General features: G+C 40.3%; 1 protein-coding gene across 1 annotated transcript in view; it reads left to right on the top strand.

The window, feature by feature from the left end:
- The first annotated feature begins 2,615 nt into the window (after positions 1-2,615).
- Positions 2,616-22,100, top strand: part of BAHCC1 (BAH domain and coiled-coil containing 1) — a 281,988-nt gene continuing 262,503 nt past the window's right edge. The window contains 1 exon segment of the mRNA XM_030206874.1: positions 2,616-3,166. The gene's annotated coding sequence lies outside the window, so the exon portion shown is untranslated.

Genomic DNA, 22,100 nt, shown 5'->3' with positions numbered 1-22,100 from the left:
GGCAAATTCTGCTCTGGATGGACTGCAAAGCAGAACTGAAAGCGGAGTCTCAAAATACTATCTCACACAAAATGTTGGACTAAAACTGGTCCCTTCAAACTGTGATCAGACAGAACGTAGGTTCAGGATCAGTGTCAGGATCAGTGTTGGTGGAGCTCCTGTCATACATTTCTCTTTGAGTCCAACCCATCTTTCTTCAGCCCTGAGACTGGCACAGCTACCACCTGCTCACTGCCAACTGTGGTAGAAGGTCTTGAGCGGAGGGTGCCCTGAACTTCACTCAGTCTACAGGTTCTTGCCCCACTAGGGCAACTGCCCTTGTTACTGTAAAGGTCATAAAGGGCGTTGGCATCCGAGAATGCAAAAACTAAAAGAAAAGGGCGGGATGTCATAAGACAGCTGTGCCCAGGGCACTGGTTTGCCCAGTGACTTCCCTGCATATCCTGAACACTGTACCTGAACTGCAGATGCCCTTGAGCTCCGCTTTGAATAGGCAAAAAATGAAATCTTAAAAAGAACCCAAATCCAAAAGCTCCAATTATAATATTTAATTAAGAGGGTAAAGCAATCCACCGAGGTGGATGAACACAAACTCCCACGAACACAAACTGTCAAAACCGGAAGTGGGAGGTGGACCAATGACTCCAGGGAACCGGGACTATGGTGATGAAGGAAACAGCTTTATTGGCAGACTCGACACAGTACTGTGTTTCGGCCACAGGCCTGCCTCAGGAGTCTTAAATGATTCACGTTGCATGAAAAAGTAGATATTATTCGGGTAGTGTAAGCAATGCAGCATCTCTGTATCGTCTATGAAAGACAAAACGGTCCATGTCCCACTTCCTATTTTGACATACTGAGAGGATGCCACACTTCCTGCAGTACCTCACAGTGAGAGAAAGTATTGGCCAGAAATGAGCACTCGGTCCACCCTCACTGCCCATTTGTGCCTGCTAATGAAAGGGTGGTGAGTAATTTGTCCCTGTCCTGTCCCCGTGGGTTCTGTCCCCACCCCCGCAGGCCCCATCCCTGCAGGCCCTGCCTCTGTCCCATCCCCGTGGGCTCTGTTCTCATCTGCAGAAGCCTCAAACATGATTTTATAATTAAATCTTTTTTTATTAAAGTATAAAAAGGAACAATATGCTGTGCAACTATTGTATATAAATTACAAATAGAAAACAATAATAACAGTAAACAGCTATAATAACCTTCCCCCCCACCACCACCCTCTACCCTTCCAACCCCAACAATAGCTGACTTCTACTACCCCAAGGAATCCTAATCCACCCTGTTAAAATGTCCAGGGATACAAAATACAACCTGTTCTGTATGCCCTAGAGGGGAGATTTTTTTAATCTGTGGATGAATAGGAAGTCATCAACAATCTCAGGATTCAGTCTAGCTCTCCCGTCTTCCACAGTCCCTCCTGCAATAGAAGATGTCTTCTTAGAAGATGTAGCAGGAATGTAGAGGATCCCCCAGGTAAATTTTGCTAGTTGTGGCCAGCATGTTTGCTTGCTTTTCCCAAAAAATCAAAATATCGTTGTCTGCATGTCTCCAACGTAAATAACAGTCCAGTTTATTAACAAATTTCAAAGTAGAAAATGACAGAGGGTCAAAGTTTGTCCCCGTCCTCGTGGGCTCTGTCCCCGCCCCATCCCCGCAAGCTCTGTCCCTGTCCCCATCCTCGCGGTTACTGTGGGTCCCGTCCCCGTCTCTAGTATGACCCTGGCCACCTTTCAGGGCAGACTGGATGGGCCATGCTGGTCTTTATCTGCCCTCATTTACTATGTTACTGCGTTTCTATGCTTCTGCACTTTCAGCCTGCCCTGTCTTCCTCTGAGTTGTCTCTATCTTATCGTGTCCTTTTCCAGATGTGCTCTCCACAGCTGAACACAGCAAATTAAGACCTTATACTATCCTTCCTTCTTATGCATTCAACGTGTGGCAGACCGAGGACTCCAGCACAGCTAAAGCAGTGGTTGTCTCAGCTAAGCTAGCAGGAGAACCGGTGGCACTTGCAGTCAGACTCTTCCCCTCCCCCCCCTCTCCCCTCCCCATCACCCTGATACACAACGTGCTAAAAAAGCAACCCTAATGGAGCACGAGGCAGGAATCCCATTTGCTAACTGGTTACAGCAGCGAGTATCAATAACTTGGAAAATTCAGCTACTGTAAACAAACAAGAAAAAAACCAGACAAGTCTTTTTTTGTTATTTTCTCCAATGAGTTTAGAATAGCAATCCTGACCCCTGGGTCAGTCATTTCCTGTTCATTAGTGACTGTCAGCCATTACTGTTTAGAGCACCAGCTCAAGAGTCAGATAAAGTTAAAAAAATATATATCTATTTCATCAGAGCTCCATCGTTCCTATGTCTGAAGATCTCTCTGTGCAAGACCGGTTCATTCATTCTCTCCGCTTCAATCATGTCAGAAGCTCCACTGTCCACACACGCAGCAGCAGCCATCATTCACAAGTCACCATCCGCTACCTAGTATCCTAAACTTTGCATTCTCATTTGCACGACCTTCGCCATGATCCAGAGCAGAGGGAGACTGCATGGTGCACCAACAGGACCCTGTGGATGACCGATTTTATCGCACCCCCTAAAGTTTCAAACTAGCGCAAGGTTGCAAAAAAAAACCTAACGTTTTTCCTAAGATTTTTTTGAACATATATCAATCAAGCCTGATCTGTCACGATCCCCCACATACGTTTTCTTTCTAAACCCTTCGTCTTTCTCACCCCCAGGGTACGGTGCAATCCCCAGCTAGCGTTGCCTTCTGCAAGTTGGGCGCAATGCAATCCCTCGCCGGGCTCGGAGCACGCGTTCCATGATCAGCCGAAGGGCAGACTCGTCCGCTGGCGAATGCACAGAGGAGGTGGAGGAGGAGGAGGCGGAGCGCGGCGCGCGCGCTTCCCCAGACCCCGCCTCCCCTGCTCGCGCGCCTGGGCCTGGATGCCGTGACGTCAGCGGTGGGAGGCGTGGCGGACGGTGGTGGTGCCCCAGCTGCGGCCCGGCGGACAAAGAAGCCTCGGGGCACGCGGCCCCTTTAAGAAAGTCAAAGCCAACTCCGCGCAATTCTCCGCTTTGGCGACTTCTTTCCTGTCCCGGGATGGAGGAGCGAGAAAGCCCCGTTGACTTCGTTAGTGTTGTTGAGGAAGGTAAATAGTAAAAAGAGCCATCTGTGCACCCAACCTCGCAACGTGTCTGTGTGCTCATTATTTAAACGTGTGCAGTTATTAGCTGGCTTGAAAGAAATGCGGATGGAATTGCGCTGAGGTCTTGCGATTTGCAAACGAAATGTGCAGCCTGTAGGTTTGGGAACTGTGCGCTCCTTCTTTCGCAGTGTGGAGAAAGGCGTTAAATCTCGGTTTCCTGTTCGCATTCTCTCTGCAGTGGGAGGATTGGGGGTGGGGAGGGGGGTTCTCTCTCTCTCTCTCTCTCTCTCTCTCTCTCATTCCTGTTGCGTTTCCCGTGTAGGGACGAGACTGCGTATGGGATTTTGCAAAATCTATTTTGAATTTACGGTGCATTGTTTTCTAATTCTAAAACAGGAAGCTGAGCTGAGTTAAAAATCTGCACACTGGCATCTTTTCTTTTGCAAAAAAAAAAAAAAAAAAAAAAAACTATTGTTTTGAGGAAGCCCAGGGAAGCATTTTGCACAACATAATTTCCCTGGGAAAAAAAAAATTGCAAAACTTCGAAACATAATAGAGAAAAAGGAAGGTAAGTGCACTCTAAAAAAAGGAAACGAAAAGGAGCGGACAGATCAAAAGAAAGTCCGAGTTCTGTGAATTTAGGAATTTTAAAAAGAAAATATGAACCAGATGGGGAAAAATAAAACAATTTTACACTAACAATCACTCATCTCTACTCTTAAAAATATAATCACACCAAATGAAAGAAAAACCCAAGGTCTGGTCTGGATGTGGAAAAGATTAGATTTCGCGTCTCTCATCAATTTTCTGTTTAATGTCAGTGGGCTCCATTGTGGGAGAGGAGGCACGTCATCTAGCCATAAATTCGTGATTATACAGCCTCCAGCAGCCTGTTTGCTCTAATTGAATGGATTTACTCCATGCAGGCAGGTAGGAATCCTGAAACTGCAGGAAAATAAATGTAAGAATAAAAATACTAACAGCACATTTCGGCTTGAACTCTGCAATCGGAAGCAGAGGGAACCTGGGAGCCTCTTAACCGAGATCAACAGCAACTTCCTCGTTCCAGTACCAAAATAAAAGAAACCGAAAAGCCAGCAGCCACCCTTCTGACTGGATTTGGCTTCCACATGTGATCGCTTTTCTACAATTCTTACTTGGATTTCTGTAACTGGTCAAGGGGGAAACATTCTTTATAGGTAGGTGCTGGCTAATTTATACATATGTGAGTACCTCGAAATATTTTTTTGTGTGTGTGTATGTTTGTAGTGTTTAGGATTTTCTCGCCAATCCCGAATCGTTGCATCGTGGTTATAAATGCCATGCTTTGCTCCAATCCTGTTTGGATGCTAACTATTAAACACATGAAACAATTGTGGATAATACTTAGAATAGCTTAATAAAAAAAACCCTCTAGTTAGTTGCTTTTAATACAGTAAAACTGGGTACAAATAAATTGTAATTAACAAATAATTTGTGTGACTTATGTGTACAGCAGAAACAAAGGGGAAGGTTGCTACATACATTAAGATCTATGTGGGGTTATTAGGTTATGTCTGTTTTGTTTGTTTGTTCTGTTTTTATGCAAAATCTTTCGATATTAAAGATTGAATTGCTGGACTTTTATCTAGTTACAATAAAAAAAAATATGTTAATTCTTGAATATACTACAACACACCATTGAGGCTGTTGTCTGTATATTCATGTTTATATCACTTTCATAGCATGTTTAAAAGAAAAATGAAAATTGCAATTCCTAACAAGGAAGTTCGAGGGTAAGGAAGAGCCTCGGTATTACCCAGCAGTTTCTTTTATTTTTGCTCTTTGAGAAGATCTTTAACTTGATAAAATTAAAATAGATCTGGCAAGTACAGATAGGGGGGAACTGGGGATTCTAATTTAGAAAGAAATGCTCAGTAGACTTCTGAGGATGATATGACAATATTTATATATTTTTTTAAATTTGTACCTCTTGGCGCTTTATCCGATCTAGAATCCACCCCCCCCCCCCAAAAAAAAAAGAAAAGAAAAAAAAATTGCCAGAATAGCTCTGCCTGGCATAAACATAATTTGATACTTTAATTGTGAAGTCTACTGTTTTAAAATAATCCCAACCCCGCTCTGGCTCGGCTTTCTTTCAAAGTTATTTTTAAAGAAAATGTAGGGCAGCTCCTGTTGATTTGTAAACATACTCTTTTTTTTTTTTTTACAATATATATTTTTTGGGTGAATTGAATATGGAAATTTGAAACCGATTTTATGAAAAAGAAAGAATACCAGCCTTCTTTATTGCCGGTAGAATATTGAAGATATGAATATCCAAAACGCACCTGTATACATACAAATAACACTTTTAAATTCTGTATTTATTTTTAGAATACAAGGAATCAACCGGAATATCTGATTACAAAATTGTTTTTTTGCCAAAACTCAGTGCAGAAAATCTATTTAAAGTAGAAATAAAAACAAAAATGTCAAGAGATTTAGTTTTATTATTTAAAAAAATTAAACAATCTTATTATTTTAAAAGAAAACTCCAGATGCCTTATCGAGGAAAGCTACATTCCATCAGCTTCTTTTTAACAAATGTCGAAAACTAAATTGTCTTATTTTTAATTTCACGCAATAATTTTATTTTATATTTTTTCTCAATAATGTTTTTTCAGTTTGTTAAAAAAAAAAATTTAACTCCAGTCTGGTTGTCTTTTGTTAGGTAGGACTGAAGCTCAGTTACAAATAAATCTATAGAAATGTTATGCCAAGCCAATTTTTAAAAACCCCAGTAAAAAGTGGACCAACTCACTTTTTACCTGTAAGTCTGTAATGTAGCATTTGATGAATTTTACTGATTCTGGATATGTATTCTTTAAGCAGTGTGGCATAGGAATAACGTCTTTGTTATAAATGGAGGTGCCATTATTCTGGCCTACAGTTGGTAGGAGATGCAGGAATAGATTACTGAATTTGCTTTAAAAGCTGTAGGGATCCGATTTCAATGTAAAAACATTATGAATTTGATTTATTGAAATAATTTTATGCAAGTCTTCTAATCTAAAATCAAAAACTGACATTTAAAAAACAGGTAATATAATGAGAAAATTTACAAAAAATATAGAACAATTTATTTTTCTTCACGATTACGTTTCAAATTAATTGTAAAATGTTGCAGGGTTTAAGAACGGGAGAATCCCAAAAATAATTGGTAGGTGAGGAGGCTGTGGAGAGAGACGGGGTGAGCGGGAAGTACTAGAAAATGTGTCCGACTGAATTAGGATAGGCCAGGGAAAGAATTGAAATTCTGCGAGGTTTCTACAGGGCTGTAAAATAAAATGATCAAAGGAACGCAATACGTATTTTAAACAGTACTTACAGTTTCCATACCATAGATAGATAATTGTGGAATGAGTATAATTAGTGCATTTAAATTGAAACATATAATTAAATACAATGAAGATTATTTGATTTTGGAAGTATCTTTACACCTTTTAGGTATATTTCTACATCTGATAGTAGTGCTTTTCTGTTCTGTTTTTTTAGATATTTTTTTTAACTCTTAGAATGAATTTATGTCTCTGGACAGTTAGGAAAGACGCCGTTTTCATATTTTAAGGTTAAATGAAAGAGTTTGCACAGCTGCAGCCTGCTAATATAAACATTAAAAGTGGGAAGCAACACAGCTCCAAAGCCTGAAGGTCCTACGTACATTTAACAATACCTTGATAGTCGCTGCCTATCGTTAAAATAAATAAGAAAACTGGATTTTAGTGCTTGAAGGTACTGCGAATTTTAGATTTATTTAATGTGATATTTGTTTGGAAACATCGTTTTTCTCCCTTATTCTGTATATATTTCTACTTGCTAATATGTAAGTTCTCTGAAACCTTGGTCCACTTTGCTAATCGAGTTTCTTTTTTCTAAGAGGCTAAAATTCAGACGATTAATGTAAAAAGCTCTTTATTCTCCGGATTCCTCTTTGAAAATCGAGTTTCTTTTAGCTATCTTCGAAGAGTGAAATTATTGATCAATTGCTGGAAATCCTCTTCCCATCCAACTCAGGGGTCTGATAGCATCTCTCTTGCTTGTTGGTGAAAGAAAAAGCAAGGAACGTTTCTCACTGAAATGTTCACAAGGCAGCTTCTACGATTTGAGGCTTTTTTTTTTGTGGTGGGGAGAAAAATGCAAACAATGTGCTTAACGATATTTTCTCTCTTTTACTTCATTTACACAAACAAAATCCATTTGGCTGGACAAGTCCTGAACGAACTCATTTAAAATGGCAAAGCAATCAGAATTAAAAAAAAAAAAAAAACCCTGCTATGTGTCCTCTTTAAAAGCATTATCTTTTTTTTTTTTTTTAAAGCAAATTAATAATTTATGTAAACGCTTTGTTATAATGCAATGTTGATGTTTTTTTTTTTTCAATAGCTTTTAGTCTTTGAAACAATACAAGAACTGTCCTGCGAATCCTATTATATGCTTTATTAGCGCGCCATGAAGACATAAGTGTTAAAGTGGCTTCAAATGGAGAGGGGGAAAAAAATGTTTAATGCTGTAAGGAGAAGCTTTTTGCCAGGGCAGCCTGGAAGCCCTTCCCTCCCCGAGCCAGTGTTCATCATTCCCCTTACATTCCAGACCCCGGGGCGTATCCAAAAGCCCCAAAACAAAAGAATTTCAGGGGGGGAAAAAAAACATCTGGACACATCATCTATCATTCCTTTACACTCCTAATGCATTTATTGTATTTCACAAACACACCAAGGCTCTAATCAACACACAGCTACAGAATTGATTGCCTAAAAGTCCATGTTTACATTGATAATTAATAACTAACAACCAGAACTTGTAATAAAAAAAACCTTTTAACCTAGAAATGAATTCGTGTGGTGGCTCTCTGCTCCCTTTGCTGTTTTCCTAGTCTTTTCTCATTATTATTATTTTCTACCGACTCAGAGGCTTCCCAAATGTTTCTTGCTTCCCTAGCAGTTCAATGGCAGAATTTCGGAGATGCTTCGAGAGATTATTCCACCAAAAACATGATTATAGCCGTTAGAAATGCCATTTTTCATATACATTTTAGCTTTGTAAAACCCCTTGGTGTTCGAATCTACACATCGTTTGAAACAATAATAGGCGACCGAGGGAGAGGATCCACTGGCCCTGATCTGTACGTTCATACCACGTACTGGAAGCGCGGGAGTAACACGGGACGGGAACGCTCGACACGCGCACAAAGGTCAAGAAAGATCTGAGAGCAAGAATCGTGCTCTCTAGTCCTAAGCAGATACAACAGCCATATAGGATTGTAAAACAGCAGCGTTGCGTTTTTCAGCTGGTCCTATACTTTCTCGTCCTGACACAGTGTTCAGGATCGCTTTTTCGGTTCCGTTTACAAGTGGTATTAATACGTCGGTGAGCCAACATATACGCGTATTGCACTCCTGTCTGGCAACGCCACAATTATGGTTCTAATTACCTGTTTATCAAAACATGTACCCTTCTGGCATGTCACAACATGCTTTCAGAAAAAAAGGTTTACCCTAATCTTGGCAGGATTAGACAAGCTGTGTTCTATAGGAAGGACCATCTATGACAAGACCTCTCTGTAAGTTCAAAATATGAAGGGCCAGGAACGCTGCTTAATCAAAATACCCCGCTTTACCTGTAGCTTGCATTAAAATGCATATTCCCTTCTCTAGAACAATGAATCTCTCTTCTGACCCCACCAGGCTGAAAAATCTCTGATGGCAGAAACCCGTCCCTCTGTTGCCATCCTATGGTGGGTGGACCTCCGTTTCTCCTCCTTACACTAATCTATATTTCTTTCCTTAAATGTGTATTTACATCTCTATAATAATACAAAAGTAGTCAGATTAGGGAGACACGGCTAGGATTTTGGTGCCATCTATGAAGCCTAAAGTTGAACTAGCTTTAATTTAACCCAGATGGGTTTGTGCATTGTCAAGCTCACACAGCAAACACATTGAATTGGGCTTTCGGTGTGAATGCACTTGGATATATTTAGCTACAAATTATGACTGCATTTAATAGGGCATTAGTTAAAGTATTTGGAAGTGGGGAAAGCTCTGTGCTCGTCATAACCCGAAAACCCTGCTTAGGCTCAGCAATCAAGGACAAAAGACAATACAATCTCTTTGATTGACTTCAAGTCTTCACGTACATCCCTCACCCACTAAAAAAAAAAAAATCATTGTGTCTACATTACCCCAGGCCAACTCTGTTTTACTTTGGGGGACCCAGTCACCCACCTAAAGAAAAAACAAAATACAGGTTTTTAAATCAAAATTATGATTGTGGGGGATGATCTTTGTTGATATGTATGCATTATTGATGGCCTGGGTTAGGTTTTCCAGTTATTTTGCTCGGACATTTTCCAGTGGCTTCCTGACGCTACTGGTCTCTGATGAAGGTTCAGAAAACATGACTATAAAAATGTATAACGATATTGTGAACCTTGGGGTGATGGGGAGGGGGGACACTAACAATTTGTCTATTGATTTCCTTTACAGGAATCACCAATAAATATTCCAAACTGGTTTTACTGGAGGGGAAATGGCCCTCAATCATATATCCCTGTCACGATTTCCTTGCCACTGGTTTGAGACATTAAACTACTTGTCTGCAAAGAAATTAGTTGAGAGTCTACCAAAAACTATTCAAAGATCACTTTGATCACAGCAGGATTTTTAAATAAAGATTATTGCACCGCTGATATTTTTCCCCTTTGTTGATCTATGTACCTTACAAGTATCCCAGCAGATCTGTATTTTTCAATCTCCATTCTGAAGAGACCAGGTGTAACTACTTTCATAATATAAAATCATTCTTCAGGCTTTAGTACATTTATGCTAAACCACATTTGATTTGCATTTTCAAGAAGGTAAGCACGTGACAGTTGATACAATTAGAAAATAATTGACAAAAGCATTTAGCAAAAAGGAAACTTTTGTAGTTTAGTGGGTGGTTAGGAAATACATTTGAAGGGGTTGCTAATTTCAGCAAAGCTTTTGATGTGTCCTGAGATGGTAGTGGTTGGACCTTTTTCTGTATTTTTTTATGTTTTTGTGTGTTTTTATTTATGGATGTGATTTTGTTCACCGCCTTGGATAAAGGTGGATTATAAATGTTTAATAAATCTAAATCTAATCTAATGCGGACTTGGTGGATTTAAACTGTCTACCTGTCATTTTAAATAAAGTGCTCTCTGGACCCGAAGGACTAATCTTCCCCAAGGGCCAGTTATTTGGACCTGAGGCCCAGAAAGGGCACTTTTGGCGAGCCACTGGCTTTCAGAGAAAAAAAGGGGGCCGGAAGAGATCGCCTGACATGGGGACTGAGACAAAGACATGGGTAACAAGTTACAAATTAGAAAGCTGATTTGCATGACGGTCTTGTGAGAGACAACTGCAGCATGTAGAAAGCCCGAATCTCATTGTTGCCCAGCGGTTTATTTTTTTAGCCATTTTTTAAATCTCTAAGCTCTAATTTTCACAAAGCTGGTGTTAAAACATTTGCTAAAAATAAACTTTTTTTTTTTTTTGCAACAAAGAGAAACAGACTACTACATGTGTATACACAGAATACTAAATGCAGGCAAGGGTCCCCTTCTCCTGACCTTCCATACCAGTATTCAAATTTGAGTATTCTACAGCAGAAATAGAAACTCTGAAAGCAGCAAGCCCACAAGTTGTCCAGCTTTGAAAGCAAGCCCATTTGTGTTTTTGCCACCGGCTTCCAGGGATGTGCAAAGTATAATGGTAAGACACTTTGAAACCCCCTTTTTCTTGCAGAAGTGAAGTAGAAGGGAAAAAAATTTATATTATATATAAAATTTATAATTATATAATTTATATATATAATTTCTGGCGTTTTTCCAGCATTGGCTCACACATAAATAGAGCTTGTACGAATTTTGACATATATTTCCCCAGGAAAGAGCTCCCTCAAAATGAAGAGAATGCTACCTCCGTGTTCCTACAAATGAAGCAAGAAATATCTTTATTTTTTAAAATACAGTCAGGGGGATTGCAAAATAGTGCGGGTGTTTTTAGGGTGGAATTGAGGAAGGTGCTGAGCAGGCGAAGTAGGGGGGCATGATAGGAAGAAAAAAAAAATCAGATTTTCCCTTTCCTTGGTCAACAAGGCTGTTGATAGTTTGACAGTATAATCCCTTCTTTCGTAGTTGTTTTCTAGCTCATTACAGATAGTAAAATTAATAAAACTCCAGCAACCGGACAACTAAATCTTCAGCAATACAGGGGCATCAAACCCACCATTTTTTTTTTTTTTTTATTCATAGCAGCAAGGTGAAACAAGTAATAGAAAACAGGGCATATTTCTAATAATATTGGCAACAAATTGACAGCAGGTGTTCCTGAACACTTGGCTTTCGCTACTGCTTTTTTTTTTTTAAACTAGTTTTCTACGTCTTCCCAAGGATAAAAATTAAAAAAGGAAAATGCGATTTCTTTCTCAGTTTGATCTGAATCCATCTTATAAAAAAAAAAAAAAAAAATCATTTTGTTACTTGATTCGAAATCTTCTCTGAGGTGAGAGATTATTGCACGTTACAGCTTCCTCGCGGGTTTGTTTGAAGAATCAGGAGTCATTTTTTGTAGAGAAGAAATTGGTTTTAATTTGCCCTATGACAAATGGCCCCGCAAACAATACCTAAAGACACCCAACAATTGCATTAGTCGAGAAGCCCAACATGCAATTACCCAAATGCCTAGATTTGCATCTTCCAGCCCTGTTATTCAATTATTTAGTGCGATGTGGCTTAATCCACAGGTTTAGTTAACATGCTGAGACCCCCTTTTTTTTCTAGTTGGAAAGATATTAGATTGCAATATCGTAATACAATTCTCCAGAATGACGATAATATTAGCTGCGATTTAGAATTTATAATGATTACAATTTCGTTTACACATGAAAAGTTTAAAAAGTTATCTCATGAAAACTCAGTTATTTGAGTCAGTGACACAGCGGGGATTGTGGCCCCTGGTTTTACCTGAATAAAGACGAAGTGCTGAGAAAACTAAACCAGCCTATAAGTCTATTTCCTCCCGGAAACAAGACTGAGATAGAACCACTGAAAAAATTAAAATATTGGATACCTCAAATTAATGGGATACTCTAGGTAATAATAATAGAATATCCAGAAAGAAAGAAAAAAAAGACACGCTTTTTTTTAAATATTAGACATGTACGATCCAAGTCTGTCTATTATAAATCAGGGGCTTAATAACTCTCTCTAAAGCAGGCTGTCTTCTTGAAGAGAAAATATTTAAAGATTTAAGACTTCCAAAGATCGTATACCTTTCCTTTACTTGAAGTCATCAGCTCTGGTAATTTATGTGACATCAGAAAATATCTAAATTCTTACAAACAAGTTTAATTCGGATCAGGGTCAGGGGGGGGGGAAAAATCCCCTTTCAGTCTGGAGTGACGACTATACAGCCTCAAGTCTGATCCAGGCTGCGGAAAAAATCCCCAGAAGTCACCTAAAACACCTTCAATTCCCTTCCTGAGATGTCTCACAACGAGACGGCCCAAACTGGGCTGCTTAACTAAGCAAGACACACATTCACACACGTACATTCGGCTTTTTCTGAAGAAAGGCAATATAGAACGTTATGATTGAGTTCCTGTTAAATTTTAAGGACGCTCCGGTCAGGAAAATAAGGACGTGAGGTCCGATAAGCAGTCTGTATATTTGTGAACGCAGGAAGATGGACGGGCAGTTTTCAGGTACTAAAGTGCAGGTTCAGTCAGGAGCACATTTTCACACACTTTCAGACCATCAGAGAGAGGAGCAGGTCAAAGAGGGGGGAAAAACGTGACATTTGGGTTATATTCCGGGTTTAGGGTGAACCTGTAAGCAGATATGTGTGTGTTAGTCATATATAGCTTATATAAAATGAGTACACAAAAGGAAGCAATATATCTCTGTATACATCTCCTATCTTTGGACTTTTGCTTTATCACGCAGATATGATATGCATTAATGTATATCATATTATCTAACCACGTTTAACGCCAGGGTATTCTGGAGAGGTTTGCCACTTTTTGGTCTAAGCCGGTGACAAATGTCCCGTTCCGGTAGTTTGCCTCTGGGAAGACCATAGAGGGAAAGTGTCAATCAAGAGCGCTTCAGTGATCAGGAACAATCCTCTTTGCAGAACTGGCCTTCTTCAAGAGCAATCAGTCATTGGGCATTAATTATCCGTCCATCCATGGCTACTGCTGCCTCTCAGAGACCTGGCACATTCATTGCAAGACACTGGACACCCCCACTGCTAAAAAGGGAACTTTGAGTGTTGTCAGGAAAAAAAAATTTAAAACCTCCGGATTTGGGGGATTCTGTCTTTAGAAACCTTGCATTTACAGGTGGAAGGGTCCCCCCCCCCCCAATAGATTTCAGACTAATAGGTTTCATGTGACGGAATAATTTAACTATCTAAAATATTTTGCCGCACTTTTTAATCCAGAAGTTTGTCTGTACAAGCTACATTGGGCATGGGTCCAGTTCCCTCCAAGCCACTGGGAATTTTGTCTGAAGCTTTGGAGTTGCTTTTTGGTAATTCCGTAATGGATACCTTTTTAATGCATTTTAAAGGGATGCAGTTTGGGAAAACTTGTGCACAGGCAAATACGGATGCGACTCTTCTGGAACCTTTGTATCCAGGTTGTTCTAGGAACAATCTAAAATCAGAATAACTGAGGTATTTTGCCTGGATTGTTGGCTCTCAGAACAATGCATAGAGGGCATTATTATTATTAATCATTATTTTTTGTTTAGAAATGGACCATTCAAATATTAGAATTATATCCCATTAAACAAACTAAAAAGACCTAAGATTAGAAATCAAATTAAGAGTAAGGTGAATGGTTGAGCCCTCCCTGGTCTATGATCTTAAAACACGTGATTACAGATACCTGAGCAAGGACGAGTTTGCAGATTTTCCCCATCCCCCCCCCCCCCCCCCCCGTCTCCATCATAGGAATTGCTTTTGCCTCCATGCTATTTCCCCTCCCCCATACCTCGATGTGTCCTCTTGATAACTGGATTGTCGTTCAGTTGCGCTTTTTTTTCCCCCACCTCTCCTTAACTTTAGGGGGTGGGGGTTGAGATGGTGAAATGCTTTTATTGAATTGGAGTTCTGTCCAGTATCCTTCTTGGAAGACCCTTATCCGGGACCCCAGTACCTATTGCGTGTCCTTCATTTTGCAGGTATTGGACGATTTAATTCCCTAGCAGCGATTTTTTTTTTCTCTCATTGCATTATTTGAACACCACCCCTCCACCCCCTACGCAAAAAAAAAAAAAAAAAAAAATCCTTGAAATAGTAAAATGAAAATCAGAGATATAAACATTTTAGAGGCTGAAGATCTGAAACGCATCTCTCTGCATTTGCAAACCTATATGTCTTCATTTAAATATAAGCGTCCTCACAGCATTATTATATAATTAACATTTCTAATTAACATGTTGTGAATAATTTTGAATATATTTCACTTATAGTGAAACTTCAACGTGCAAGAGATTATTTTTACAAGAAACGGGGCTCTTCCAGTGGAATTTATAATCTATACTGAACTCCTTCACAAATATGTAAACAGCATGATTCACAATTTCATTATACCACACACACAAAGAAAGATCATCTTGCTTCCCATAATGTGTACATACTTAAACACAGAGGTACTTTTCTGATTGCACAGTATATATCAGACAAATCAGTATTTCAGGCGCATGAAACTCGTGTCCTTTTGCAACAAACAGGTTCAGTTTGACTACTGGCTGCAAACATATATAAATCATGATTCATACAATTAACTTTATTCTGCAAACAAAATGTCCAGCTATTCAACAGGACTTTCAACCGTGTAGACTGATGGCAGATTGCAACATGCGATTCTACGCGGTGTATTACAGTTTTAAGGTATTTTCGTGCTGTCGATCAATGATGTTGTAGCACTGCGGTTCCGGCCGTGAAACTGGGAATTAAAAACGACCTAAAATAGTACTTTTCCGGCCACCTTTTCCATTTATTCTGCGATCTGGCAGGCCTGCAAGCTTCTTGTTTCTAATTCAATTTGTTTCTTTGCTTAATGAATAGATACATTTGTAACCTAATATCCTTTACAAGTTATTTGATTTATTGAACATTTTCAATTGTGCCCTCTTAACATAACTTGAATCAGCATTATATTATCTACACCGAGGAGTTCTGTATTCTTTTAAAGCTATTCCCCCCCCCCCCCAGAAAATTATCTCTGGAATAAATTAAATAAATTATTCCCTTATTCCCAGTCCAATTCAGTTAAGTCTCTCTCTTGCTGCCTTTGTTCCCTCTTCCTTAAAAGACAAGAAAACTAAACTAAACGCAAGTGTAATAATTTCAACAATCACAATCGCATCGGCATAATAAGTTTAACGCTCCCTCGTCGCTGTTCACGGGAACTCACATTGGCCTCCTTCACGTTGGTTATCCGTTCAAATCCTCGATTGCATCTGCAGATCCCGGACATAGCAAAGCACCTCTCTCTCGCCTGAGGCATCCCAATACCCTCTGCCTTAACTAGTCGCTTTGTTCATTTGACTTTCTTATATTTTATGAGTGAGTGAGCCTTCGTTTTTACAAGCAAGAAAAGAGCTCGACCGGCTTAGGGGTCGTCTCTCCGGCGCCAATTCTCGCCAGCCAACATGACACTCCCGGTGAACTCTCTTCCTTTGAACTTTCTCGGCAGCATTTTCGCCCTGCGTCTCTCCTCCGGCTCTTATCTGACTGGATCTCACCCTTCTTTTCACACCCGGCTCGCCAGCAGGATATCCGTCCCATCATGGCCTCACCCACTGATTCTTGCCTACAGCTCTGCACATTTTACAAGCCCAGACTACTCTCCAATAATCCCATTCCCCTTTTGGCTTTAAACTGCTTTTTTTTTTTTTTAATGGCTAATACTGGATCCTTGCATTTCCCCCCTTCTTTCTTGCTGCTCTTTGATGCGCTCACGCTTCACTCTCTTGCTGTCTCCGAGGCTAGTGGGAGCTGTCTTGGAGGGCTCCTGGAAACCGTCCGCAGCTTATCTCCTTTCATCAAGCAGCTCTGGGAGGCCTCGAAACTGCCAGGCTCAGTAATTGCTTTTTTCAGGCAGCTCAGTGCGGACTGGCTAGTAGCCAATCAGCGCCTTGTTTACACTCTGTGATTGACAGCTGGATGGCAGACTGCCATCCAATCACAGACATCCAAAGGAGGGGGCAGGGGAAGCAAGACTCTTTTTTTTAACTCTTGCACTATCTGCAGCAATCTGTTGAAGTGAATATTGTGGATTTGGTTAGTTCATTCTAAATTTAAACATTTCTGCCTTTGGAGAATATAAGGTCTGAGATCTGAAATTACGGGTATATATATATATATATCTCAAAGCAAAATATATGCGTAGCGTGTACTTAAATTACAACCACGTTCACCAAGAATAGCAAACTGGTAGGAAAATACGGTCACAAGTTTTATTTTGAGAATAAAAAAAAAAAAACAGTAAGTTGCAGATAACCATAGACTGGATTCTTGGTTGAGTTTATAGACTAAAAATAAAACAGAAGCATTCAGTACGACAACGGCCTGGTTGCTGTACTACCGAGAAAAGTTGGGGGGGGGGGGGGGGGGAAACAGATAAGGAAACAGCTTGCAAGATGAGCATTTATGCAGATACGTATTTTATTTTGACAGGGCTCATTGATTAAAAGGGGAAAAATGACAAAGAAAGAAAGGCGTTGCATGTGTATAGCAAAGAAAGATTTCCGGCTTTTTCACCCTGGTAGATGAAGATACTCCTTATCTGATCAATGCAAGCGTACTCTAGTGCTAGGGAATCCAGTTTTGAATGGAAATCTCTTTGTAGATTCCGCAGTGTTTTGCAGCCGTACCTTTGCCCAGAGGAAGAAAAAGCGATAGTTTACCTGCCACATGGAAGTGAATTGTTTTCATTCCTATTTCTGAAAGTGCCGCTCCTCTGATTTTTCTCCTGCACGCTGGTATGCATCATGGAACACCTCGATATCATCACCGAACGTTAACATTATTCTCCTTCCCCCACCCCCCCCTCCTTGGGCTCACATTCACCTTCCCATTCAGCACTAAAGAATCTGCGCAGAGGAGCTGCGCAATGCCGCGCTTGAATTAGGCGCCATTGGGTTCAGTAGTAGCCCTGCTACTCTCTGATTGGCAGTTCCCTGGCCCGGCGCCAGCCTATGAGGACGCCTGTTTACGCCGAGCAGCTTGGCACGAGCTTATTACTGTGAAGGAGTCGGCGGCCAATCAGTGAGCTGGCTCGGCCGGGTTGAGTGGCACGAGCTTAATAGTATGTAGGGAGAGCAACTCGCAGGATTGAGCTGCTGGCTGGAGAGCCGCTCGCGCCGGAACCAGCCCCAGTCCTGCCTTCTCTAGATAGGAGCAGTGCATTTCCAGTGCAACAGTCAGCACATTACAAATACCAGTAGGAATACAACTGCAACATCACGAACAAAAAGTCACATTTAGAGATTTAATTGTATTGCATTCATTCTATCCAGGGAACACCTCCAGTAAGTAATTGCTTTTCTTTTTGTTGTTTTGTGTTGAAAAAAAAATACTGTAATTATTTTTTTTTAAGTGTTTGTGCCTGAGATGTCTGCAGAATATAGTTCACAAATATTTGGATATTTAAATACATTAATGTAATGTTTAAAGAAGAGCGAGGTTGAATTTAACATAGTTTTACAGTAAGAGATCTTGTCTTGCTTTGTTACTCCCGTTTGATGTTTTATGCACCTATATAAATAAAGCCAAAAGGCATGTTGTTTTTAAAGTACATGTTGTATCCCCTTTGCCCTCCCCCCCTTTAGATTAAAAAAAAATGCTGCTGGCAATTTTAATGGAACGTAATAATTAGAGAGAAAACCAAAACAGAAATGGAAATGGTAAGCACCCCTCCATAAATTTTGTACCTAACGCTGAGCAGCAACGAGGAGAAACCCGATTGTTTGCAAATTTTATAATGCAATTCTCTGTTTAAATGCACTATTAAGTGAAACAAAGCTGTGCAAGGAAAAACAAACAGTTTAATTGTAGAATTTAAATATGCGATAAAATGCAAATGCTCACAGTATGGTGAGAGAGAGAGAGAAGGGAAGCACAGAACGTCAGCTTGTAGAAAGAGAGAAGGAATGGATTCCTTTTATTTCTTAGGAACATATTTTTTTTTCACCTAACAGAAATAAGCAGTGACTTCTTATGCTATGCCGGAATTAACCCCAGCAAAAACCACTTCTCCCTTCCCCCACCCTCAGAAAGAAAAATACAAAAACCAAAACAGAAAACAATCAATACTATTTGCTATGTACATGTATAGATTTTTGTTCTTGGTCGTGGGAGGTTATTTCCCATACAGTAGGTGCCTTTCCGAGCGTTTTAAAGCACAATCCCGAATTTGAGAGTTTTAAAATCTTTTAAAGGCGAATTTTACCGCAGGATGTTGTCATCTGCCCTCGGATCGGATGCATAATTTGTAGTCCTATTTTAGAAGAAAAATAGAACCGTGCCAAGGTTTTTCTAACAGATATTTGCTTAATGTGTAAAACCAGAAACGCGGCAGCTGTAAGTACATTAATACAAATTTAATATCTATTTTTACAGCGCAGCAAATTATCTATAATTGCGTTTCTTTTTTTTTGCTGCGTAGGTTGGCAGAACGCGGCTGCAAAAATCAAAAGCCCGAGAACCCCAAATTGCATGTCGTGCTTCGCCAGCCCTTGGAAAATCTATTTCTCATTGATCCGGTCTTTTTTCAGCCGCTCGTTCCGGCGGGGCTGCTGCAGCCGAACCTCCAGACGTACAAGGCGGAAAGGCGTGGTGAGCTGCGGCCGGTCCCAGACGCCCCTGTCCGGGCGGAAAGCTGCAGCCAGCGCCCGCTCGAACGTGGCACCTTTAAAAATTCGGTCTCTCTCTCTTCCGACCACCGAAATCGGATCCGGTGGCGATTTGATTCCTTTAAAAAAAAAGACTTTGGTTATGCTCCAGTCACAAAGGCTCGGGCGGTGGAAACGAAGCCAGCAGCATCTCAAAGTTTTTCATGACATTGCAATCATCATTTCTAAAAGAATAACAATTCGTTTATGAAAGAAAGAGCCTTTTGCCATTCTGAGATGGTTGTGGACGGATTGATTTGAAGGCTGTCGCCTACATTTTTTTTTTTTTATGAGATGATCAGCCCAACTTCCCAAACTCTTTCCGAAGGCAAGACCGTCGATTTATGGCAATTTGTACGTTCTTGTAATGGATGCTGCATACGTATATATGTGCACACACATATATAAACACCCACACACGCGCACACTTTTTTTTTGGTAGAAATGGAAAGAGTAAGGGGCGCTAGAAAAGGATTTCCTGGGGGTTCAGATCTCTGCTGAAGGTGTGTCTTGCCTGTTGAAAATGAATTCTTTCTAAGACGCGCTTTGCAAAACCTCTGCTATGAGACGGCGTTAGGTGAGATCTGTTTAATTTTGCCCTGTCCCCTCCACCTTTAAGACTGGCACCTACGTCCAGACAAGCAAATAAGACCAGGCCAGATTAGTAAAACGCCTACTGCAGCTTTTATCCTAAACATAACACAGATCATAAGAGAGCCTCGATGCTTCGTATACAGTAGAAAACAGAATAATACCCTCTGTAGGAATTCTAAATATGCATCAAAAAATCTTCTCACAGGGTAACATTTCTGATATCAAGCTGCTGGACGGGAGTATTTTCATTCTTGTTTTTGCGTGGCTCAAAGCTGCCAAGGTTAAGGCCTATTAAGATTTCCCTTTGGAAGTAACCTCTCTCGGAAATGGAGATTGGCACTGTGGATTATTCATTGCCTGGGTTTTCCCCCCTCTGTAACGTCTTACTTTTCACAATTTCTCAGGTTTAGGACTGATAGAAACCTTCCCTGGCTATAAGATTTGGTCCAATGAGGAATAATCTTTAACAAGAAATATTGGTTCAGGGGAGATAGAAGCCTGTGATCTCAGATGGTAGGGGGGGAAACCTTTTCTATTAAGTCATAAGCCGAAGAGGGTACAGTGACTGGCTTCAATGTATTTACAGTGCAAAAGCTGCCCATATAAATATTAAAAACAAAACTTATCAGCTGTGCAAATATTTATTCTCTTGATAGATTCTGTTTTCGGTTATAGATTAAATCAAACACAAAATGATCAGCAAATAAGTCTTACCACAGTTAGGACTAGAAAAGAGAGCGATTTAAAATGACATCTATTGGTTGGGAAAACATCGTGATTGCAATGTTATGACCGGAACCCAAAGGAAAAAAAAAACCTACCATTTCCAATATAATATTAAAACTAGACTATTTAATTTTAGCACATTCGAATTCTGCCTGACCGATGACATCATGGCTTTTTTTTTTTTGCATTGGTTGATTTGATGATGTCATCGGCCATTCAACAGTTTGCGCCTTCAGTGGGGGGGGGGAGGGGCTTTGGAGATGCATTGTGATTTTCAAAAAAAATATTACATAATCTTATAGGGAGACAAACAAATGTTGGAGGAGAAACAATCGGGAAAGGGATTTTTTTTAAACAGGAAATGGGTGTGATTTAATATATTATCTGCTTTTGTTCGATGAGTGTTATTAAATATTAAAAGAATACAGATTTCACAATCCTTACAGGCAGGTAGACGAATGTAGGAACCACTTTGATATTGCAACAGTTCCAACCTCAAGAACTGTATAAATAAATTTCAGAGTATAGACACAGATATAAAAAGGCAGCTTCTGGTGCGTTACTTTTCCATATTTATGAAGTAGGAGTTTTATCCTAATGTTAAATATCCCGGGCTGGAGCCAAAACCCTTTATATTTAATGGCCGTGAATGCTCAGGCCCAGGCCCACCTTAAATGCAAAGCCATAACCCTCAGCATCACTTGGCCAGTGCATAGTCAGGGCAGGGAAGCTGTTAGAGGCTACTTGGGGGGGGGGGGGGCAGAGCCGTTGCCCATTTCTTAGTACAGCTCTGAAGAAAGTTGTGCTGGACAATTAGGGTGAGTTCAAAGCATGAACCAGTATCCCTAGTCCTCGGTTTAGCAAAGATTTTTAGTCAGTAACGTTAACCAGCAGAGCCCTCAATGAAGGCCCTGAAAAGTTTATTTCAAAGAACCATACAAGTGTGAAATATATGAAAATCTTACTCGGGGTATTTCATGTAGTTTGTCAATAAAAACCATATGGTCTAAGCTTCTTTTGAGCAGTATGGGAAGTTGTTAAACTCACTCTCTATCTATCTATCTATCTATCTATCTATTATGGAAATGTGATCTACCTGATGGCTGGGGGGAGAGGGCCCTAGGGGGGGTCATGTCCCGCTGGGGATTAGCTCTTGCATAACAATCTGTGCAGGACAGAAGTGGACCGACCAGGCCACCTTCCTCCGGCTCCCTGGACATGCCCGAGCACAACGTGGTGTGAAAGTGGACCGGGATGTCTGGGTAGCACGGGACCGTTTCCTCCGGGGGAGGGGAGGGACAGACACATTGCAGTCTCCCGTTTTATTGCCAATGGACCTAAGGCAGTGGAGGCTGTTCTGTCCTCCTTGACGGACAGGTAGATAGATAACACATATGGCAGTGTCTGAATAATTCAGCAGCTTTTGACCCTCAGATACTTATACGTGTATATAATATACTAAACATATTTTAACCGCTTGGAAGTCTTGAATTTTATGAAAATGTGTACAGTTCACCTATTTGACTTCATTTTTTTCTTGTATGGAAGTGCGTGTATTGAACTTACTGTACAAAATAGACGGATAAAACTGTATTTAACCTAATACGCTTTTGTAAGCCACAATGCGCATTTCAGAAGTAGACGTCT

This window comes from Microcaecilia unicolor, chromosome 6 (assembly GCF_901765095.1).
Source record: "Microcaecilia unicolor chromosome 6, aMicUni1.1, whole genome shotgun sequence".
NCBI classification, from domain to species: Eukaryota; Metazoa; Chordata; class Amphibia; order Gymnophiona; family Siphonopidae; genus Microcaecilia; species Microcaecilia unicolor.
Note: the sequence above shows the minus strand (reverse complement) of the source record. Positions and strands in the feature narration are given on the sequence as shown.